The sequence below is a fragment of the Bradysia coprophila genome, unplaced genomic scaffold, assembly GCF_014529535.1.
Source record: "Bradysia coprophila strain Holo2 unplaced genomic scaffold, BU_Bcop_v1 contig_24, whole genome shotgun sequence".
NCBI classification, from domain to species: Eukaryota; Metazoa; Arthropoda; class Insecta; order Diptera; family Sciaridae; genus Bradysia; species Bradysia coprophila.
Genome location: NW_023503501.1, coordinates 1,519,354 through 1,545,033, shown reverse-complemented (window position 1 = coordinate 1,545,033; position 25,680 = coordinate 1,519,354). Strand labels below are relative to the sequence as shown.

Below are 25,680 nucleotides of genomic sequence, written 5' to 3'. Positions count from 1 at the left end.
CAGAAGACATTTGAAATAAGTAACTTACTCGACCCAGTAATCAGTCTTATAAATCTAGTTTGTTATGATACCACACTCTGCGAGGACCAAAATAAGATGTTTTTTGACAGTTACTGGCCATTTAGAGAGCGACGCATAGTGTCAAGATTGAGAGAATTCGTTTCTTCTAATGTCAATTTTGACGCTATGCAAACGTCACAATCGTGATTCTAAAATATCTACTACTAGAAACACGTATGTTTTAATAGATCAATTATACGATTTACAATTCACAATTGTAAAATCTCTCTAAAATATGGGTATGCACAACAGGCTCATTTGCGGCTTAGGTGCTTGGAAAGCATCAGCTTCCTTGTCCATCTTATCCCATCCAATCTTAAAGAGAGTCTAACGGTTTCATCGTCATTCCCGTGAAGAATCAATACAATCAAATTGGCAAAAAAAAAATATTAAAAAATCGTCAAGAAAAACCGGCCAAGTGTGGAGAAACACCAAGAAAAATCGTCGAAGTGTATCTTCACACTCTTTTGATTTTTCTTGGCAATTCACCATTTTGTTTGTTAAATCGCCAAGGTGTGAAGAAACGCCAAGAAAAAACCGACAGAGTGTAAAGAGACGCAGAGAGAGACAAAGATTGGAAAACTTGTCTTTATTGAGTCTACTCACTATATGCCGTTTTTTCTGTGCGTTTCTTCACATTTCAATAGAATATATCCTTTTACTAAACCTACCTTTAAAAAAGTGAGGGAAAGGCGTCTGGTTCGATCCTAGGGAAAGGTAACGTCAAGGTGTTTTGTTCGATCCTAAGGAAAGTATCCTTCTACGAAATTTATTTCAAGGACAGAATAGTCAGAGACAGAATGTAAGGCGTTTTAACCGATTTTATAGTGCACCGAAAGAGATTTAATGCGAACTACATTCTTTTTCGAGCAATCAACGCAATAAAAAAAGGTATTTTTCACTTTGGCGTTTCTTCACAATCTGGCCATTTTTCTTGGCGTTTACATTCTATCGATTTTTCTTGGTGGACAAATTAATGAAGCAGAAAGAAGAAACACCAAGAAAAATCGTCAAAGTGTGAAGAAACGCCGAGTGGGAAACAACAGGAGCGAATGGTGGGACAGGGTTCGGACGAATAAAGGTAAATAATGTGCGAATAAAAGGAAATTGCAAGCGAATAATGGTCGAACGGTGGGGCAAGATTTTCCAATGTTGGTTCCCCCTCGAGAAACGCTAAGAACAATCGCCAGATCGTGCGGCAACACCGAAATATGATGAATCGACCAAAGAAAATCTTGACGATTTGACTTTGGTGATACAGTCAGAAGCAGTGAAATTTCAGCATAAATTTGCTTCAGCTGTTTTACAGCTGATCCACACATATAATCAAAACTGTTTATACTTGCTTATACGGCTGAAGCTGCTACACGCACTCGCATGGTAGTGGTAAAATCGTATAAAGACGTATAAACAGTTTTGGTTGTTTGTGTGGATCAGCTGGAAAACAGCTGAAGTAAATTCATGCTGAAATTTCACTGTCTGTAACTGTACTTCACGACTATCATACAAAATGTATTGAAGATTTCGGGAATTCATTCTTAAGCGTTAACTGACTAAGTGGGTGAAACTGCTATTATTTTCCTCTGGAACGACATCATATTTTACCTTCAAACAGCAAGAGCATACTTTAATAAAACGAAAAGAAATTAATTCCAACTTGTGGTTGTGTCATTCAATCAAAAATGTGTTTTGTATTGTAGTAAATGGCAGTCTATCCACTCGATACCGAAATTGTGACCGTGGAAAATTACATTCTCAACTTCGTTCAGCAAGTAATATCGGGTTTGAATCATATATTTACGTTGTTATACACTGCCGCTATAGTCCGTAACACTACACATGTTCGACGAAACTCATTCAATTTGTAAAAGGGTATAGATATAATCCTTTACAAAGCATCACCACACCGTTCGAAAACGGTAGCTGGTATTTTCAATTGACCACTAAAGGAATCGATTAACTTTTCCGGACTCAGCATTTCTTTATAAAACGAATGGCAAGATTTTATTATTGGTTGCCCCAGTTGAGTAGTACATTGAAGAAGGAAAATGAAGCGAAACTGAATTCAATATAACATTGTGAGTTTCTATGTTTATTTAACAAGAAATATTTACTTAATCACAATGGACTAGGCTAGGTTATGTGAAGATTTCTTTTATAACATTATTAACAACATCAACGTTCACACATTCTCTGTGTGTTGGGGCTTTGTAACCAGTGTTTTTGACAAACGTATTGGTATTACTATAAGCGTGCGAATTTAATTTTTAGACTAATGAATAGTTAAAGTACAAAAACGGGTACATACAATATCAGACTGTTTTTTTCTCGGGACCCTACCCTTATTCGGACCAATGAAATATCTTTACGAGTGTTTATTGACCTTGACCTCACCTTCGAACGACAAAATTATGTCAAAAGATCGAGTTTTCAACTTTTAGTATACTTAGTTGATAAGACCAGTTGTCAACGACAGCAGCTCAAATTGTGGCGCTAGAACCGTTTCAACCGAACCGGCTGGACAGAGCGGACGTTTGTCCACTTTACGTCCAAGGAAAGTAGAGGATGACAGTAGGAAGCCGTTGCCTTAGTAAAAGAAGAAGAGGAAAGAAGAAAGATACGATTTATATCGACGTAAAAATAGTTTGTTGTAGTCTTGAATCAAGTTAATCAAAGTTAACGTAAATTAACGTAAAATTTAAATATCGTGGATATCAGAGTTGGTGATCTGTTGTTGGGGAAAATTTAAATTTCGAGTGTGAGTTCGATTGTAGCCTTGAGTGCTGGGTCAGTTTCAAACATCACGTTTTCATTCATTAGATTTCTGGTTGTGGGGAATATTTCGCTCAACTGAGGCCATTGAGGGCATGGATAAACACGGAATGTGTTAAGGTAAATGGGCTTCGATCTGCATTTGGGTCAACTGAGCTGATTTGTTGTTTTCTCTTTAGTCTCAGTTAAGGTTATGTTCGCAAGGTCACAAGCCGCTCTGTTTATCACGATAGTTTGTTTGCGCAGTAAATGCACCAAAGCAAGAATTTATATGTACGGAAGTTACTAGCTAGAGTCTAATTTGAATTGAATTTTTTAACCCGTAGGAATTTGAAGCTGGGGTGAAAAGAATACAGCAATTTTGTTAAAGTAGAAAGTTGTCGACTTTCGTTGCCGCTGGGCCAGTGGTTGCGAAGCAACACCAGTACAAAAGAAAATTAACTTAAGGGGTTTGATATGAAATGTCAAAAATTATCCACAGTGAGTGTTTGAGTGATTTTCATGGGTTTCGTGTAAAATAATGTGCTGAAACACTGACGCTATACAATTATAACTACCTTTTTTACATTGGAAATCTATGAAATATAACTTTTAAATTTTGACAGAGTTGAGGTTAGGGTTCTTTATGAATGACACACCATCTGCAGTTAATAGGACTTGATCGATAGATTTTGAAAAAATGACTTTGAAAACGTAATAAAGGATACAAAGGAAAAGAGAACCGTTCCTAACTGAAAGTTGACAGTGTGTCACACAACTGTAGAAAACCATTTCATACAAAATGGCTGTATGAAACGATACGAAAATCCGTCGAGTTGAAATTTGATTATTTTTCTGATGACAATCTCGGATGACAATAGACTATGCCAAAATGATTTTTTTCTCAATTGTTAAGTGAAAAGTAATGTAAGTAATATTTTGACAAGTCTACAGATTCATTTTATACATTGTACTATGTAAGGGTTCCTGGTTCCCGAAAAATTTCGCTTTTCTGAGTATTCCACGATTTACCTTATTTTCAAATAGAATTTTCACAACGAATGGAATCGTCAATATGAATTCGAAAAATCAAATAATCCAATAATGACATAATAATTCCGTTGACTAAAAGTCAAGGTCTTACGGATGAAAATCACTCGAAAATATGAGCAAAAACCTTAAATTTATGAAAATGTGTTTTACTTTGTCGATTTCTTGATAACGCGATAACTCGAGTAATTCTGAACGAATTTCCGTTTTTTTAAAGAAATTCGAGCGATTGACGTAGTTTACCAAAGGCTCTATACCTTTGAGTTTACACGAATTGCATTCTTCATTGAACAGGTAAGCAAGAAATACGCCATTTTTTTCAATGAATTTTAGTAGACAATAGGAGCATCGGTCGTATGGAGATGTAAGACATAGTTCCATTTGCTTATTCTCTCAAAAGTTGAATGAGCAATTTACGAGAAAGCAAGACAATTTTATAATATTTTGTAACTGCAAAAATGTATTGAGAAAATCAGTCAATCTAGGGACCTAACCCACTTAAAAGATGAAACCTAGTTAATTACTAGGATCGTAAATAAAATAAAACGCTCCGTAATTACTGCTGAATAATTGATGCAATTGAATTGTGGAGTTCCGTATTCTATTCAGCCTATATTGTACAAAGTAGTCAAGTGGAAAAGGGAGTCTCGTTAAAAGGCAAAACCTCCCAAATGCATGAAATGATCATGCTAGATACAGAGATCTAGTAAGCAAAAATTGTCTTTATACTTTACTTGCACATTCATTGTATCACTTGTTTTCTAATCTAGCAATGCACCGACATGTGACGTATTTTATTTCTCTAAGACTATATTTCATTGTGCAATCCCTAAATGTGGACTTGGGCTTTAATGAGTAATAAACTCACAGAGAAACTGGACTATTTTCCATACTCACCAATTTATAAGCCATTTCGGGTCACGTTTGTTTAACCTTTGTACGAGCCTCATTCACAGCATTATACACTTTTGATAGTTCCACAGTTTAACAATTCAGCGGCATGAGTTGCTTCGTTTTCGCGGCAATTATAAACCTGCAGTTGACTTCTGTTTGGTGCCAGCAGTATCCAGATAATTTACAGCTCATCAATCGATTGACCGAATTCTTCCGCTTTGATCATCAAATTTTTATCACAGACTCTTCAACCGATCTCAATCGTTGGCTCCCAATGTCGGAATCGAATTCCGGAAGCAGCTTAGACAACGTAACACCTCAGACGGTTTATATTTTCGACGATCTCTTACATGGCGATTTCGACAATACGCAAAAGGCAGCATTAAAGGCGATAAGCAGCAAAAATAAGTTTCTTGTTGTTGTCGTCAACCAATTAAAATTGGAGAGCGATTCGACATTGTTGGCTCAAGTGAAAACCATCAGAGATCTTGACATCAATGTGAAAGTGGGCGTCTTTTTCGCTCATTATATCAATTCTTTGGATAGCGTTGAGCAATTATTTCGTTGGAGTTGGGGAGCTGGCATAGTGAACATTTTCAGCGCATTTCATTTAAACGAAGTCGATCATCAACGTTCATTCAATGTTTTTAAGTACAATCCATTCGGAACATCTGACCCGATTAACGTAACATTTGAACTGATTAATGTAACGAAAAGTGAGTCACTCAATGACTGTTTTCCGGACAGAGTGCCTAACTATAGTAAACATCCACTTGAATTTGTAGTGGTGCGAGACATTGAAATGTCTGTTAGTGAAATTGAATTTTGGAACACGGTTGTCGGCATCTTTAATGCATCAGAGTCGAAGCTATATATCGACCTTGCCGATTACAATGAATTTGTGTGGGAGAGCGGAGATATAATGCCTCATGATAATGAACTGTCGCTGGAGGAGCAGTCACTGCAAACGTATCCACATCAACAGGTAACTATGGAGATGATAGTTCCTCATTCTCGGCCGTATTCTGATTTTATGGCATATTTACGAAATGGAACGTGGAAGCTTCTCATAGTATACAGCTCTGTTTTGATGTTGACGTCATCGCTTCTGCTAATCGTTTCTGGCTATTTCCGGACGAAGAAAATATTATTATTTCAAAGTGTTGTTGATGTCGTCAATCTGTTAATAAACGATAACTCCGCCATCAAATATCGAAATGTTCATCTCGCAGACGGCTGCATCACTGTTCCATTAACCTTCGCCGGCTTAATTGTGATGAACGGAGTTTTATCGGTTTTTTCAAAGTTACATTACGCTGCCAATTTTCCAGCCTCAAGTCAAATCAATTACAGAACTGTACGTGTCCTCAATTCCGATTTTAGTTAATGAGTTGGAATGGAAAGACAAAATTGTTTTATTGTTGGAAGATATATCGCAGCACGGTGGATGGGAAGACAAAATTCACGAGACCAGTTTGAAAGAACTAATGGACGAAATTTACACGTTCAACAATTCACATGCATTCTTTGTGTTTGACTATGATGCGAAAATATTTTTGGAAGGTCAGAAACAGTTGGCTTTAACGGCCTATTATTTGTTAAGCGAAACGTTTTTGGGTGGATATTTGGTATCATATCAACTTCGTCCGAATTTTCCTTTTATCGAGCCTATTAACGACATAATTCAACGGTTGAACGGTGCAGGATTGATCGACAAGTGGACGGCTGAACGTTACGAAGATAAAGTCAAAGGCCTCTGGGACAGAAATTTTAAACTTCAATTTAAAAACGGTGATGATGAATCAGATGTTAGTAAATTTGCCGTGCCGACGGCTGTGTGGTGTGGTTGGATTGCAAGTGGAATTGTATTTATTTGTGAAATATTTTGGAGCAAAATCAAATCGCACCATTGCAATCGAAGAAATAAACGACAAAAACTAAGAAAATGAATGCAGCCTGTATCGCAATCTGGAGTCCATAATTTGTCGTTTGACCTAAGCAATTTGGTAAACAGGGAAAGGCTTAAGAGTGATATCGCGAAATCTTCGAACAATTTGTATGAAAGACAAATTCAACGTATCTGGATTTTTGTCGAGTATGGTACCCATCGAATCCTTGCTTCATTACGAGTTCAACGAGGTATATCTCGCCTCTCTCGGAATTGTCGTTTTCGTGGTAGAGCTGTTTGAAAAATCGGTGGTTTTCAAGTGGAAATTTTTTCACACAGATTATCTCGGGTAATAAAGAGTCGACTTCGTTCAAATTTAAGGGGATTGTAGTGCTAGACTAGACCGATCACATAAGCTACCAAATACGTCGGGCTGTTGGCTGTACTGGCTTCAGTGCCTGTATTGAGAAAAATTTTCTCTGACTACTAACGGGTGCGCCCATCAGCAAACCTAACGGTTTAGGGTTCTATTAGAAGGCTTAGGCTCGGTACTTCCTAAAAATATAAAAACTTGGCCAAGACCAGTATCAGTTGGGAAAAACAATTTTTTTGTTTTTCTGTTGCTTTCGGATGATTGATGGGAACCGTTAGAAGTTCGCCGAAATTATCTGTTACCCATACTTTCAACTGCTCATAACTCAGTGTGGATGAATTTTAAACCCAACAAGACCCAATCTGCCCCGAAAGTACATGCAATTACCTTTCTAATGACATCCCACACGACCTTGTACGTTTCGTGGCCTACGAGAAATTTCCATAAGAAAAGTGCATGTTTTAGGTTTTTGGTCACCTCTCACTAGCCACACAAGCTTGGACGAATTTTTTTGAAAGTGATTTAGTTTGTTTGCACAGTAGATGCACCAAAGCAAGAATTTATTTGTACGAAAGTTACAGTTTTTAACATTCAAAAGTATCGACATATTATACATTTCTTATTTTGCTTACTTCTCTCATTTGTCTATATACTCGTTATGGAGAAATGAGAGAAGTTGGCGAAATAAGAAATGTATAATATGTCGATACTTTTAAATGTTAAAAACTGTACTAGCTAGAGTCTAATTTGAATTGAACTTTGTGATCCGTAGGAATTTGAAGCTGAAGTGAAGAGAATAAAGTAATTTTGTTAAACTAGAAATTTGTCGACTTTCATTGCTGTTGTTTAAATTAAAATCTACTGGGCAAGTGGTTGCGAAGCAACACCAGTTCAAAAGAAAATTAACTTAAGGGGCTTGATATGAAATGTCAAAAATCATCCACAGAGAACCTGCAAATATGTACAGCGAAAATGAGCAGGCTCACGTCTGAAAATAAACCCAAATGTTTAAGTGGTTTTCATGGGCTTCGGGTAAAAGAATCATTTCATTATTTAATATTATTTATCGCATACGCGGTGTGATTACCCGAAAAAATTATTCACCTAGGATATATAAACAAACATTATACTTCTGTAAATTGTCAAAGTGTCATTCGCATATCTTGTTGTCTCGATTTCGCTTATGCGATAAAAAAGAATGTGCACGTATGACAAGCCGTCTCGGCAAGCCTCGACCGCTTTGTCATACGTGCATAATATGTATTAATAATGTACTGAAACACTGAAGCTAAACAAATATAAATTTACCTTTTTACATCGGAAATCTATGAAATGTAACTTTTCAATTTTGACAGAGTTGAGGTTAGGGTTCTTTATGGATGACACACCATCTGCAGTTAATTGGACTTGATCGATAGATTTTGAAAAAATGAGTTTAAAAACGTAAAAAAGGATACAAAGGAAAAGAGAACCGTTCCAAACTGAAAGTTGACAGTGTGTCACACAACTGTAGAAAACCATTTCATACAAAATGGCTGTATGAAATGATACGAAAATCCGTCGAGTTGAAATTTAATTATTTTTCAGACGACAATCTCGGATGATTTTTTTTTTTCAATTGTTGAGTGAAAAGGCTTGATACCGAAAAGATTCTTCACTTCTGCTTCTTTTCCTCACCACAAACTGGAACTTCTAAAAATACAATCAATTTACTCAAGTATACAGATCAGACTTGGAATGCCCGTAATGAAAGTAATAATTTGACAAGTCTACAGATTCATTTTATACATTGTACTATGTAAGGGTTCCTGGTTCCCGAAAAATTTCGCTTTTCTGAGTATGCCACGATTTACTTTATTTTCAAATAGAATTTTCACAACGAATGGAATCGTCAATATGAATTCGAAAAATCAAATAATCCAATAATGACATAATAATTCCGTTGACTAAAAGTCAAGGTCTTACGGATGAAAATCGCTCGAAAATATGAGCAAAAACCTTAAATGTATGAAAATGTGTGTCACATTGTCGATTTCTTGATAACGCGATAACTCGAGTAATTCTGAACCAATTTCCATTTTTTTTACAGAAATTCGAGCGATTGACGTAGTTTACACGAATTGCATTCTTTATTGAACAGGTAAGCAAGAAATACGCCATTTTTTTCAATGTATTTTAGTAGACAATAGGAACATCGGTCGTATGGAGATGTAAGACATAGTTCCATTTGCTTATTCTCTCAAAAATTGAATGAGCCATTTTTCGAGAAAGAAAGACAAGATTCTGATATTTTGTAACTGCAAGTATTGAGAAAATGAGTCAGTCTAGGGACCTAACCCACTTAAAAGATGAAACCTAGTTAATTACAAGGATCGTAAATAAAATAAAACGCTTCGTAATTACTGCTGAATAATTGATGCAATTGAACTGTGGAGTTCCGTATTCTATTCAGCCCATATTGTACAAAGTAGTCAAGTGGAAAAGGGAGTCTCGTTAAAAGGCAAAACCTCCCAAATGCATGAAATGATCATGCTAGATACAGAGATCTAGTAAGCAAAAATTGTCTTTTATACTTTACTTGCACATCGCAATGCATGCACACATGTGACGTATATTATTTCTCTAAGACTAAATTTCATTGTGCAATCCCTAAATGTGGACTTGGTCTTTAATGAGGAATAACTCACAGAGAAACTGGACTATTTTCCATACTCAGCAATTTATAAGCCGTTTCGAGTCACCTTTATAATAGCATTGAACCTTTGCACGAGCCTCATTCACAGCATAATAAACAGTTTAACAATTCAACGGCATGAGTTGCTTTATATTCGTGGCAATTATTATAAATCTGAAGTTGACTTCTGTTTGGTGCCAGCAGTATCCTGATCATCCTGATAGTTTACAGCTCATCAATCGATTGACCGAATTCTTCCGCTTTGATCATCAAATTTTTATCACAGACTCTTCAATCGATCTCAATCGTTGGCTCCCAATGTCGGAATCGAATTCCGGAAGCAGCTTAGACAACGTAACACCTCAGACGGTTTACATTTTCGACGATCTCTTACATGGCGATTTCGACAATACGCAAAAGGCAGCATTAAAGGCGATAAGCAGCAAAAATAAGTTTCTTGTTGTTGTCGTCAACCAATTAAAATTGGAGAGCGATTCGACATTGTTGGCTCAAGTGAAAACCATCAGAGATCTTGACATCAATGTGAAAGTGGGCGTCTTTTTCGCTCATTATATCAATTCTTTGGATAGCGTTGAGCAATTATTTCGTTGGAGTTGGGGAGCTGGCATAGTGAACATTTTCAGCGCATTTCATTTAAACGAAGTCGATCATCAACGTTCATTCAATGTTTTTAAGTACAATCCATTCGGAACATCTGACCCGATTAACGTAACATTTGAACTGATTAATGTAACGAAAAGTGAGTCACTCAATGACTATTTTCCGGACAGAGTGCCTAACTATAGTAAACATCCACTTGAATTTGTAGTGGTGCGAGACATTGAAATGTCTGTTAGTGAAATTGAATTTTGGAACACGGTTGTCAGCATCTTTAATGCATTACAGTCGAAGCTATATATCGACCTTGCCGATTACAATGAATTTGTGTGGGAGAGCGGAGATATAATGCCTCATGATAATGAACTGTTGCAAGAGGAGCAGTCGCTACAAACGTATCCACATCGACAGGTAACTATGGAGATGATAGTTCCTCATTCTCGGCCGTATTCTGATTTTATGGCATATTTACGAAATGGAACGTGGAAGCTTCTCATAGTATACAGCTCTGTTTTGATGTTGACGTCATCGCTTCTGCTAATCGTTTCTGGCTATTTCCGGACGAAGAAAATATTATTATTTCAAAGTGTTGTTGATGTCGTCAATCTGTTAATAAACGATAACTCCGCCATCAAATATCGAAATGTTCATCTCGCAGACGGCTGCATCACTGTTCCATTAACCTTCGCCGGCTTAATTGTGATGAACGGAGTTTTATCGGTTTTTCAAAGTTACATTACGCTGCCAATTTTCCAGCCTCAAGTCAAATCAATTACAGAACTGTACGTGTCCTCAATTCCGATTTTAGTTAATGAGTTGGAATGGAAAGACAAAATTGTTTTATTGTTGGAAGATATATCGCAGCACGGTGGATGGGAAGACAAAATTCACGAGACCAGTTTGAAAGAACTAATGGACGAAATTTACACGTTCAACAATTCACATGCATTCTTTGTGTTTGACTATGATGCGAAAATATTTTTGGAAGGTCAGAAACAGTTGGCTTTAACGGCCTATTATTTGTTAAGCGAAACGTTTTTGGGTGGATATTTGGTATCATATCAACTTCGTCCGAATTTTCCTTTTATCGAGCCTATTAACGACATAATTCAACGGTTGAACGGTGCAGGATTGATCGACAAGTGGACGGCTGAACGTTACGAAGATAAAGTCAAAGGCCTCTGGGACAGAAATTTTAAACTTCAATTTAAAAACGGTGATGATGAATCAGATGTTAGTAAATTTGCTGTGCCGATGGCTGTGTGGTGTGGTTGGATTGCAAGTGGAATTGTATTTATTTGTGAAATATTTTGGAGCAAAATCAAATCGTATCTACCATTTCAATCGAAGAAATAAACGACGAAAACTAAGAAAATGAAGGCAGCCTGTATTGCAATCTGGAGTCCATAATTTGTCGTTTGAAATAAGCAAATTGGAAAAAAAGAGGACTTAAATCCCGTTTAACCCACTTAAAAAAATTATTTTATTCATTTAATTAAAAAAGCATTTTACGGCCAATAACAAGTGCAGTCTGGACCTGCCTAATGTGACCCCCAAACCACGCCTCGAAGTATGCAAATACTATATGAGGAAAGTTAGGCGTTTAAATGATATCTCGCCTTAATGTAGCCTAGACATATGCACAAAAATTTATCGCATTTGTGTTACGTCATACGGGTCATTCAGTGTGCACATCGTTGCAGCCACCAAACACGCTGTAACTACCCAAATTCCATGTGAAATTGTCTGACACAGTAATCATTATGGTGCAAGGCTAGTACGTAACCACTATGCCATCCCTTAATCTAATCTAGTGTATAGCTCGGCTGTCACACATCGTAAAAAATCCAAATTATTGAAAGGCCTGTCGTGCGAGACTTGTCATTTTAAATGCGTAATCAAGTTTTTGACAACAGCAACAAAATAAAGACCCAATGTGCGAAGACTTTGTAGACGCACTCAATATAAAATTTGATTAGTTTTGATGTTTTCTACAACATCATGGCCCTACGTTAGTGAAGGGCCGTGACGCAAGTCCGTTCACACTAAAAAATTTGAAACAAAAACCGTAGGACCACAGGAAACATGAACAACCTTGTGACTCAAAACTATTTTGTTAATTTTTTTTCTAGAATTTTTTCGGTAAAATTTTTGCTTTTCTTTTTGTGACTCGAAGCTGTGAGCGTCACCCCCACCGATATCAGTTCTTTTGCAAGAACTTGCGTCACACCTCCGCTGTAAGTGATTACTTTACTTTACTTTTATTTAGGAACCATTCACAAATTACGTGCGCTTGATACATTTTCGAAATTTTGTCCATATCTGTTCTTGCTTCATTTCTTCTTCTACCAAAATGCATGGTGTGATAACAGAGTAAAATAGAGAGTTCTAGAGCTAATAAAAAATTTAATAAATTTTTCTGTTTACAAAAGTTTATTTGGTTCACGCAGAATCGACAAATTTTTGAAAAGAAAATCATTTTTCACATGTGACAGGTGTTATAGGTAATAAAGTTTTTATTGCGGTAGTAACTCTGTAATAGATTTGATTTTTTTAAAATTATTTCTAAAATTCCCGAATCTGTACCAAAAAATCGGGCAAAAGTATTGGATCCTCCCCTCCAAACAAAAATGCATGTCCATCATAGAGTTACTCCTATCGACATCTGTTGACAATATTGCTTATGCATATGCATAATATGGCGCTGCCGTCGTCGTCGTTGTAGTAGCACTTGACTTTATCAAATACAAAATTTTCTTAAGTTGATACAATAATTGAGCATCACCACCTCCACAGCCACCTCCAAATCCGAAACTATCGAAACCAAAGCTCTGACCGAAGTCTTGCTGAAGGCTTCCCTAAAAAGAAATGAAAGTTCATTTTATTGTCGCAGATAAAGTTTTGACAAAGCTATTGATGAGCCGAGTTGTGATTATCGTGACGGAGCAAAGAAAAAAACATTTATTTCTCAGTGGGTGACATAAATAACTATTTTTGCAAGTGAAAAGTCAACTTATTAATGCATGCATGTCTTAGGTGGTGAATGCATCGTTTTATCACTCTTTTTGATCAAATTCTGAACACCAAAACCAAATGCTTACCGAGCAACACCTCTTACCAATAGATCATTGTTAATGCCGTTTGAGACGTCAAATAAGCTGTCAATTTCACAATGCTTACAATGTCAAAAAATTTATATTTTCATTTTTTTTGGTTAACTTTGTCTGAGAAAAGAAACCGACATTTGACATTGATCTACAACGTTTTTCTCAAAATGGCAACGAAAGTTTTACTTTTCGCCACTGAGGTGCGAAATTAACTATTTTGTAAATGAAAAATGACTTACGTGTACGAAAATACCAAGCACGACCAATAATATTGCGAGGAGTTTCATTTTACTGAATGATATTTTTTCGTATCAAAATTTTCCTTTTATACTAAGTTTGGCTGTGGGTATGCCGTCATTTGTTTAAACAAAAAAACACAAAATTTATTTCTACGTTCGGCCTGTTCACATTATCATGCATGTTAATTTTTTTATTCGATATTTACGCAGCTACTGAAGAGTAAATAATTTTCTTTTCTTTTCTGGTGATAAAATCGAGAAGACTTTACCGCTTAGAGCATTGGATGACTTTAAACATAGAATTGAAAATGATAATGCTGAATAAGAATTAACGAAGACCACTGTCTTTCTTCTTCTTCTTTTTCAGCCTGTTTCTGTCCACTGCTGGACGTAGGCCTCCCCAATGCTCTTCCATTCCGAACGATTAGTTGCCACTTGTTGCCTATTTGCGCATGCAATTCTCTTTATACCATTATTCCATCTCTCTGGTGGTCTACCTCTAGGTCGTGTTTTAGGTGGTCTCCAGTTCAAAATCTTTTTGGTCCAACGTTCGTCCGTCCTTCTTGCAATATGTCCCGCCCAGCTCCACTTTAAAGATACTATTCTTTTCATGACATCAACGACTTTTGTTTGTTGTCGAATCCATTGATTTGTCATTCTATCTCTGAGCGTAATTCCAACGTAACGTTTCCGCTCCATATGTGAGCACAGGTAGGACACACGTATCAAACACTTTACGTTTCAGACTATTGTTCATTTTGCTTTTGAAAATTAGCCTGAGTTTTCCGAACGCTGCCCATGCAAGACCAATTCTACGTTTTATTTCTGCAGTTTGGTTGTCTAGCCCCAACTTCAATTTGTGACCTAGGTACACATAACTGTCGACTCTTTCGATGACAGTATCACCGATTTTAATGTCTCTGTCGTCGTCAATGTTTGTCATGATTTTCGTTTTCGACAAATTCATCTTGAGGCCGACTTTGTTTGACTCCTCATTCAGCTGTTGCAATATAATTTGCGCCTGATCTAGAGCCTTTTGAAGTAGTTGCTAAAGAAGTTGCAAGAACCATTTTCCTTTTACAAATTTTGCAACTACTTTTGCAGCTACTTCAGACGTAGTAATTGAAGTAGTTGCAAAAGTTGTTGCTGAAAACATTTTCCTTTTACGAATTTTGCAACTCATTTTGCAACTACTTCAGGCGGGTCTGATCTAGATCAGCTGCCATCAGGGAGATGTAATCTGCGAAACGGATATTACTCAGGCACTCTCCATTTCTGTTGATACCCATTTCACTGCAATCTAATTTCTTAAAAGTACTCTCCAGAATCCATGTGAATAACTTAGGTGATATGGTGTCACCCTGTCGTACACCTTTGCCAATTCTGATTTTTTCTGTGCTTTTATGGAGTTTTATACACTACGTAGCGTTTTTATGGACGTATCGAATTGTGTTGGAGTATGTTGAGTCTACTCTGCACTCGTCTAATGAGTCCAATATCACTGTCCACACCATAGAATTTAGTTTCGTAATGTTCAGTTAATTTTTGCAAGTTGTCGGATTGAATTCTGTGAACGTTTCGGATTGAATTCTGTGAACGTTTCGGATTCCGAAATTAAATTAAATTTTCGGTTTGACGTGGGCTGAATCCCGTGAAGGCAACAGTCTTGGGAGTAGAAATTCGGAGGGTACTATGTAGGGTTGAGAAGTCAGCTAGGTCCAAATTCACAGCACTCACGTGTTATATCAGAGTGCGTGGAAAGAACTATCGAACTTAGTGACTGACATATTTTTGGCCGACACATTCTTTCAATCTTTTTTAACAATAGTACGAGGTGATTTGCTATGTTTCAATCAAGCTTTCTGGCGCCATCTATATTGATTTTAAGCGCCATTTTGTAGGCCGTGCGGCATTGTTTACTGTGAAGCCATTGTGGATCATTTTTTATGGGGTATTCACTTTCGCAATAATCAGCAAATAATCCCATCAAGAAATCAATGATTTTGCCTCGATTTGTTTGTGCAAAAAAAATGTGGAAGACACGATTGATCCAAAATTAAAATTCTGAAGCCCGGTGAAAGGGTATCAATACTTTACTTTTCTCTCCTCTATGGTAGGTATAAATATTCTTCGTTTAGTTTTATTTACTTCTTATGTGAGTCAGTCAATGCATATTTTGTTGATTCTACTAAATAGAAAAGTCGTACTTTTGATATGAGACAAATGAAAAAAATGGTAGATCCATGAATGTACCAGAGTTTTTCTGATGACAATATGATCATTATCGCCGTATTGTCATTATAACATGTGCAATAGAAAACCATTCAATAGACGTCTCCAGTCACCTCAAAAACAAAGGGTATTCCAAGAGTCTCAAGTTGATATTCGAGTATATCCAGTATATCGAGTATAAATCCCATAAATGACAGCTGTCAACAGAAAAATAATTAAATTTTTACTCGATATATTTTCGTCAAACAGCATGCCATAGGTAGCGTATGATCTCAGAAGTCCGGTAAAGTAATTCGTTTTCCAAAGGGAATATCTGCCGAGTGATAAGACTTTGAAAACATGTAAAAAAAAACTTTTTTTCGAAGTCTTACCGGCAGATGTTGATCCGATTGAAAAACTAATTACTTTCTGAGATCGTGCGCTACATACTGGCATTTCGTTTGACGAAAATCCGTCGAGTCAAAATTTATTTATTTATTGACAGTTGTCATTTATACGATTTAAACGAAACTTGGAACACCCTTAATGAAAATTCCATTCAAGTGGCTGGTTTTTGAATGTTTGTCACTGTACAATAATTAAAAGTAGGAGAATATCAATATATCGACATGTATGTGGCCTTGTCGAATAATACAAATATTTCCATTGCTCATTTCTATTATTTTACGTAACTTTTCCAATTAACTTTAATTTAAAAAAGAATATTGTCGCTACACAATTAATATTTGCGCACATGCCACCGAAAAAAATGAATTCGACAAACTTAAATACACCAAAAACACATTTTATTGCGATTAATTATTCAAGGAATGATAATTTGTCATCGAAACCCATCACTAAATTATCTCACTTACTTAAACACAAAGAAATCAAACATTTACATTGCACATTTCTATTATTTTACGTAAGCTTTCCAATTAAATTATTTTTTAGAGCTAGAAAATTGATATTTGCACACATGCCACGGAAAAAAACCATTTTCAATTTTTTTGTTTTCTCGACAAACTTGAGTTTATATCAAAAACACACTTTATTGCGATAAAATTCTAAGAATGCAAATTTAATCTCGAAACCCATCCTTTACGTTATTACAGAGAAACAAATTGCGATGACATTGAGTGTGTTGATTACGTAAAAATCTTACAGCTCGTAATTCAGTGGTGGACATTGACAAGTTTAAGCAAAACAATTCTAATATTATATCTCATATGGGTGGTGGTCAGTTGCCCCCGTTGACGTTTATCGCCATTATCCATGTCATTTACATAACTTTTACATAATTTTTGAATCCTTTTCCTAGGCATGATTCGAGCTTCATAATTTTTTTGGGAAGTTGTGCTTGGTGATTCTCGTGTTACTTTGGGGTGTCATGTTCTTGAATTGTTCTTATTAGTTTTCCTTCTATTTTATTTTAAAACATACCTATAACGCTTAGTTTTTGACATTTATTATACGACGTCAGCGTTAATTTATGCAACTGTCAGTTGAAATTATTTAAATTTTTGGCGCACTTAGCGGGTTTTAGGCTTTTTTGCGTGTTGTTGACTGAACGAAGTGAGTTTTTTTTTTTTAAATTTTAACTTTATTATCATTCCGAGTGTTTGACACGTGTGGAACACTATTTCCTGGTGTCTAATATTTCACAAATGGACTAAAATAGAAACAACAAGAATTTTGTCTAAAAGTAATAACAAGCAGAATTGGGACAAACTCCTCATATTCAAAAATAACTGCAGATAAAATGAATAACCTCCTTGGTTTCGCATATCATGCAACTTTTAAAATCGAGAATTTCAAAATTTGTACTATAAACCATAGTTTTCGACATACTACCCAACGATGCGATTATCGGTCGATTTGAAGTTAGTGATTTTGCCACTATCATTAGTGTGGCTCGAAATATTGTACTTTGGTGTCGATCAAAAAAGGCTGAACGTAAGTTGAACCGCAATGATTGTAGACAACCATGAACAAAAACCTAAGACGTTTAAAAAAAAAATTCATACCCGACAACCAACCAATCACCAAATTTATTTAAGTTTTAGTTTTGTTTATACAACTGACGCTTTTCTGTGCAATAATTTGCTATTCGTCAGTGGAAATCGTATAAAAGGAGAAAAATATGGCCCAAAAATATCATTCAGCAAAATGAAGTTTATCGTTATTCTAGCTGTGCTCTGCTTTTGCGTTCAAGTAAGAGTTTCGTTCAAGAAAACGCTTTGTTTGTAACGCCTAATCTCATACCTACTTTACAATTTAGGGAAGCCTACAACAGTGCTTCGGACAAAATTACGGTCAAGGATGGGGTTGCGGCAACATACAAGGCGGTGGTGGATGTGGTGGATGTGGTAGCAGTATCAACCCTGAAGTTCAATTTACAATTTACCAGATTTTGTTTCACTTGACATCTACCACAACTACAACAACAGCAGCGCCAGCACCTTAACACAAATAGCGGCCTTTGTGAAAATATGAATTGAATTTAATAAATTTGTCGACAGTTACCTACCTAGTCATGATCTATTGATTTAAAGGATAATATCACCTTTTCTATTTCTGGTTGTTGGCTGAGGCTGGTGAAAACCGTTCTGAGATTATTGTTTCTTCCAGATGATTTATTAATGAATTTTGTGATCGATTTTTGCGAATTGAATTACTCAACGGCTTGGAGTAAATTATAGCAATACTTGGCGGAGAATCGCCCCCTGAGCTAACGGAAGATGAAATTAGTTGGTCTTTAAAGGGGTATAAGGCTAACACGCGATGTTGGGACTTTAATTTAATGCGATCCTGTATGAGCCACTGTGAAAACACTTACCATAATTTATTTAAATTTTCGTTTATCAAATCTTCGTGCACAAACGAACCGTTATGTTCATCAAAGCGCTCCTAGTGAAGGATTTTCCAACTGTTTAAAATACTAAGATCAAACAAGCTCCAGCAACAGGTGTTATATTTTCCGTTCATGTAAGCTATCACATTGCTGTTGACTTGTGTGTTTTGTGCATAAAATATTTTCGGAATGCAAAATTGCATTCAAACGTCGATACCTACTCGTAATCCGTTTATTTCAAATGGTATACTATCGTATACCCAATGTATGGCGCGTCTTATCGACAGGCGGATAAGTCACTCTGATGGTAGTCGAGGTTTTACAATGTCTTTTGAGTTATTTATCGCAAAATACATATATGAGTCACACAGGCCCGGACTGGCTCAAAAAAGCCCTTCGGGGAAAAAGTCAAAAGGCCCTTGCGTTCGGGCGACTTTTTCCAATTAGGCCCTCGATTCGTATGACTGATTAATATTGTGTAATTTCCACAGTGTAAGTGAATCACACAGTTCCGCCACATCACATGGACAATTAAGACATTTGCCTAGGGCGCAGCGATTTGGCGGTGCAAAATTTAAAAAAAATAAAAAAATTCAACTAACGAAAAATTTATTTAAAAAATTTCGCTCACTTCGCTCGCTAGTGAAAGTACATAAATTTTGATTAGGAGGGGGCTTTCCGTTCATTTTTTTCGATTTCCTTCGAAATTATCCCACTGAAGCCTTCCTGTTTTTTTGTGTGATTCCAATCGAAATTTTTCTACTGAGGCCTTTCTCTCAATTTTTTCTTCGATTTCCTACTGAGGCCTTTCCGAGGGCCTTTCTATCAAATTTTCTTCGGTTACCTACTGAGGCATTTCTGTTAATTTTTTCTTAGATTTCCAATCGAAATTTTTCTACTGAGACATTTCTAGAAAACAAACAGAAAGGCCTCAGTGGAGAAATTTCGATTAAGAAACAAAGAAAAAATTGAGAAAAATGTAAGAAAATTTTGATTGGAAATTGAAGAAAGAATTAACTGAAAGGCCTCAGTAGAAAAATTTCGAACGGAAATTAAAGATTTTGTCTATGTTCGCTAAAATGAGCTTCATTTGTTTGAACAATAAATGGTTGAAATTCAAAAAAGGCCTCGCCCGACTAAGGCAAAGGGCCCTTCGGGAATCGCCCGAACTCCCAGCATGGCCAGTCCGGGCCTGGAGTCACATTATGTTATACCAGTCAGTGGAGTACTTTTCTCAGAAAACTGGTACAAAATAAAATAAATATTTCAAATGTTTGCTCTTTGCATTTATTTTTGGCAAAGAAACATTATTATACCGACAAAGCATAGCTCAGCGAAAGAAGAAGCTCCAAACACAGATAAAGATGTTTCGAGACATATTGAATAGTCAATATAACACACCCAAAAAAAGAAGATTGGATGTCAGAAAATTGGTCGTTGAACACAGATCCCAAACACGACAATTTATGATGAAAATCTAATTTCGAAATGAAACTACGTGCTGGATTTTATTCTCCGATAAATCACTTAAAAAGTGACATCTATGCAAAACATATTCCAACATCTAATACGGATAGTGTGAAAGCATTATTATTATTTACGTATAGAAATTTAGAGCGCACTTCATATCCATATCAGTAAACTGTACACATAAAATTGTATAATAGAACGTATGTGTGGCACCAAAGTTCTATATCATGTGGATATTAGATTCACAATAATAATCTACTTCCGCCAACGTGATATGTTGAATGTGTATAGATTTTCCAGCGTATCGCACTGTGTATATATGCAGACACTTACCGTAAATGTACTGCACGTAAAAGGCATTGAACCTATGCATATTCATCTATATTCAGGACATAAATATAGCAAAATATGTCGATATAGAAATGCTTCTCTGGGTATACTATACTCGTCATCGTCCCAGGTCATATACAAAACGTATATATATTCTATCCATCCAAATAATAATATAAAATACGTACAGATATGGAATGGATGGATACACCCGATACACATATATATATATATATATATATAATATGCAACAGCAGATACCGGATATACGCTCAATATGTTCATTTTTACCTGTACGGTGGTGCTTCGGCTATATAGGTATATTGTTGTACATCCACTTTTTTGCTCGTTTAATATTGAATCCTGAACGAGAATATGTGTTATATTTCACACTGACTGTTAAATGCTCCTATCTCTGACTTCTGTAGATTGACTACTTTTTCTTTGATAACAATACGGCTACCAGAATTGTTGCATGGAAAAGGCTGTACTATACCGTTTATTTTCTTCGTTGCTCTTTTTTTCTTGCAGCTGCTATTAACTCAACTCAGGACATGGTTCTCCAATCACCCATCATTATGTTTCGTACAGATTTCTTTCGGTACAGTAATTTACATAGAAAATGAACGAAGTGAAGTGGAAATTGTTGCTATTTTACTTGCAACCACTTTGTACGTCTAATTAACTTCGTGTTATTACCAGACATTTTTGCGCCTTCAGACATCTTGATCTTATTGTGAAATTAAAATAATTTTCTTTCATCGCGCATTAAAGCACTTGAGTTATTGAACTTTAACGAGAGTTGTTGAAAGGGTTGATTGACTAGATGCAGATAGAAAATCGTAAGTTGATTAACTCGGCCAATGGACCTTGCGTTAATCTATGGGGAGATATATATCTGGAGAGGGATTACGACATCAGTTATCTTTTCCTAATTGTATCTGAACTCTATCGGTAGAGTACGATAAAAAATGTCGTTGCAACCAATCACTCTCTTTCTGTTCTCTTTCTACCGAAACCAATATCAACAGAAAATAATTAATTTCTTGCTCGGCTTAGGACTCTGGAACAGTAATTAGTTTTTAGGTCGATCCAATATCGGATTGACGATCCGAGTCTAAAAAAGGATGAAACGACAACAAATGCTTTTTCTGTCGACATTGCTTTCAGTAAAAGGAGAACTCATGCCGTAGTCCCTCTCCACTCGATCGACTACCAAATTTAGATACCAATTAACCGAACTTCTGAGAGAAAAAGGGTTTACTTGTTTACTTGTGACTGGTTCGAGGACTTTGTTTCGGCAGGTGGAGATCAGTTGTGTAATAAATCTGTTCAACGAATTCAAGCTCGAAAAAGCACGACTGAAACATAATTCAAAAGCGGTTGACATCTGACAGCTGACAGCTGATCCACTCATACACACCAAAAACTGCTCACACATTGTTATGCGGTTTGACGCGTGTGATTGTTTTACCCGTATAAAGACGTATAAGTAGTTTTGTTTGTATGATTGGATCAGCTGAAGCAAATTCATGCCAACATTTCACTGACGTCGACTGTAATTACGAGTCCTGTTCATAATTCACAAAAAGCTCATTAGCTTGAATTTAAATCAAACCCAAAAAGAACCTGAACAGACTGTTAGATTGTGAAATGTAATAGATCGATATGCCCTGTTGTAAACAACTTACCGTAAGTAGGCAACACAATTTATTTCAATAGATTTATTCTTCTTTCCCTTATGTTCTGCAAGCCTTCCAATACTGTACATATAGTTCTCAATCATCACGAAAGCACTAAATCAAAAGCTGATTTTGACAAATTTTTTCCTTTGAACTCTCTGTAGAATGTAATGACGACAAATTGGTACGATCCGAATGGTATAACATTACGGCAGCAATTTGATTCTAAAATTGGAATTTCCTCTTCTGCATTACTGCAATTGAAGAAGCTAAAAACTAGTTTGGTTGGTGGTTGCAACATGATTTTATTTACTGTGTGCGACGGAAAATGTACATTTCCAATAAATATTGACCTAAAACATGTTGCCGTTTGACCATAATAGATGTACATGCGATAGTGCTCAGCACGAATTCTATCTTAAAATGAGTAAACTGGTAAGCTAATGTCCTCGTTCCACTATACATTACCATACGTATGTTATGTTCTCTACCGCCCAACTATCACAGTTTCGGTATATCCTTTTCCATTATTATTCATACGATACGGCTTTAAATCTGCATTATTAATACATGTAAAGTGGTTGTTGCAACTTTGTAATAATTGATGTATAGGTTGTTTGTGTTGCTTGTTTGCAAATTTTCTTTTTTGGTTTGCTGAACACATTAATATAATTCGCTTAGTGTGGTTTTGTAATGAATATTTAAGTGAACGATACAGACGACAATCTCAGTATAAACGCTTAATCTTTCAGCAGCGCAGCGCAATGAATGTCATTCACAAAACTGATTTGAAAATGAGAGGTGCTTGACACATGAAAGGTATACGGTTATTGGAGAATGCAGCATGTTCAATTGTTTTCATTAAGTTATTACTGTAGCTGCACACAGCGACGTGCGTATCGAATTTCTTTTGTTCTATTTCAAATATGACATTTAGAACAAAAGAAATTCGATACGTACGTCGCCGTGTGTGTAAGGACAGTTATCCTCGATTTCCATTTACGAAGAAAGCTCTCCGTTTTCTCTTTGTTTACACTTTATACAATAGAAAGGAAGCGTGTTTTAGCTAAAGGTAGTGTTTTTTTCGTAAGTGGAAATCAAGCCGTAGATATCTTTGTCAAAATTGCTTTTCAAAAGTTTCGTCAAAAGTTCGGTACAATTGAAGTCAATTAAAGTTTCATCGAACGACATATTTTACCACAAGATATTCTTCAAATCTACTTTTTACCATGACGGCAGTACTTTTGACGAATGTGTTGGCCAAAAAAATGTCACTTAGTTCGATGAATCTTTGTGTTTTTCAGCTGTTTTACCAGGTCATATAATCACACTGCTTCTACGATTTTACGTTCGTATGTGAGAATAAACAGTAGTAAATAGAAAACCTACTAAAGCACTTTGCTTACATGAGTGGTCCATAGCTAATAAACCGGCTGCATCAAACTTGGACACAAATTTGGTTGACTTTAACTGCACCTTAAATCATACAATGGGAAAACAAATACACGATCACAATCACGGCTCATGAGCAGAGAAATGATAAGCGCGGCCACTCATGGCTGGTATAGAACACGCCTGAGGCATATTTTTTTCAACAATTTTCTCTCTCATTTCGTCTCTCAATTTCACATTTATTTTTGACGTATTGGTTGGAATTTTATATGGAGTTTTTCTCCCATCGGTTCCATGTAAGCAATCTGTCATCGTCAGGCGTGTTCTATCCCAGCCATGAGTGGCCGCTCTTATCATTTCTCTGCTCATGAGGCATCAATGGAAAGCTAAGATAACGTGCCGTACAGAGATCATGTTAGTTTCACATTAGCACTCATCACTACCGACACAGATCTCTCATAAATTTCCCCTAAATTTTGCCTATTTTCACCATTTTATCATTTTTTCTAAGATAATATTAGTAGATCAATCAGATGCTTATCAAACTAGGCATTCCTAGTAATTGAAAGTAATTGACCTCAGCTTTCCAACGATTCCACTTACATACAGATCGCAAATATTTAGCGGCCGTCAAATGAGTCCAAAAAACACTTATTTATCGACCCTTGAAGACCTGATACCAGTAAACGCTCGTTATATCCACCCCAGACGATATGGGTCCGGTTTCGGTTGGTGTTTTTTCAAGAGGATCCCTTTCTTACCATTCAAACCAATGAATAGAATGAATTTTCTAACGAAAGCTTTTGCATGTGCATCGTACGTCGTATGTTGATTTAAATTTGAATCAGAATTAGAATGACAAACAATGGACTACTACAACAAAATCCGAAATTTCGTCCTACATTTTCCTCTGTAGTTTCTCATCGCTTTTCTCTTATTCGGCGAAGGTTTCATTTCCAAAATAGTCTCAGCTAAGACGCACATAAATCGTTTCTCTTGAACAAGCGTCACTTGTGAATCATCCCCTAGCAAGTTGTGGAAAACAAACTTGTTGGGATAGGACTTTAAGTATATGCTCGTGCACTTCATTGAAATGACACGTGCGAGGCTTAGTGTTTTTGTTTAAGTTTATAACGTTTACATGCCTGAGAAGTTATGCTTTTCTGGAAATTCTAATAAAACACACACAAACTACAGATGCTACGATGTTTTGTATGATTTATTTTAGTTTTTGTCATAAAGTTTTGTTGGTGAGTTTTGGTATTGTTATTCGTTTCTCTCTTCTTTTTTTCATGGTACTTATGAAAGGTTTTTATAATATAATACAAAAGTGACATTATACGTAAAATATAAAGTGTGAAAATAGCTTCATCGAAAACTTATCTACCGTTTTACATCGTTTCGAAACTGTATCCGTTTCTTTTACATAAATACATTTTTTTGGTCGTAACAACTAGAACTTAAAAATTATATTTTTTTTTTCGTTTAAATTTTAATTCGATTCGAACTTTTTTGTGACTGAAATGTGGTGCAAATACCCTCTCTAGCAACCAAACTAGGAAAATTAAGGTGGTAAAACTGTACAGTATTCTGTCATAGAAAACTTTACACTTTTAAAAATAAATTGATTGAAGTATGAGCAGCCATGTCCTTTTTTGTGTTGAAAATATTACGTCTCCTGTCACCATTTCGGTGTTCGAAAATGGATAATTTGTGATTTCGAACGTCTTTTTTTGTGTGTTCTTCCGTTATTTTGTTGTGCAAAAATTAATTGAAGTTTAAAATTTGTCTTTTTCGTGTGACGCCGATATTGCTTAAAAAACGCGGCACGGCAACTCTATTACAAAAAAGTCAGTGTAACATTTGTCAAAATACGGTGGTATTTTGACTGCATAGAAACGAAATTTGGTTGCTAGAGAGGGTATTGGTGGTGCAAATCTTATTCTCCTAATTGTATAAACTGTTTGGTTATTGAAATGTTTCCGATAGACTCTAAGCTACGAACTACGAATATATTCACTCGGTTCAATAAAGAATTCCTTGATGGGAATTTAGTTGGTCCGAAGATCAGCATAAGCGAAATTAAA

The 25,680-nt window shown here is 36.1% G+C and overlaps 3 long non-coding RNA genes across 3 annotated transcripts; 2 read left to right on the top strand and 1 right to left on the bottom strand.

Annotated features, from left to right (window-relative positions):
* Positions 1 to 7: 7 nt before the first annotated feature.
* LOC119077787 lies at positions 8 to 23,950 on the top strand. The gene is made up of 4 exons (XR_005087872.1): positions 8 to 19; positions 3,206 to 3,211; positions 7,482 to 7,488; positions 23,731 to 23,950. It is a non-coding gene; the product is annotated as an uncharacterized LOC119077787 (long non-coding RNA).
* LOC119077786 lies at positions 12,723 to 13,797 on the bottom strand. The gene is made up of 2 exons (XR_005087871.1): positions 13,655 to 13,797; positions 12,723 to 13,166 (listed from the first exon to the last, which is right to left on the bottom strand). It is a non-coding gene; the product is annotated as an uncharacterized LOC119077786 (long non-coding RNA).
* On the top strand, positions 17,923 to 18,394 carry LOC119077785. Its single transcript, XR_005087870.1, has 2 exons — positions 17,923 to 18,079; positions 18,147 to 18,394. It is a non-coding gene; the product is annotated as an uncharacterized LOC119077785 (long non-coding RNA).
* Positions 23,951 to 25,680: the final 1,730 nt, after the last annotated feature.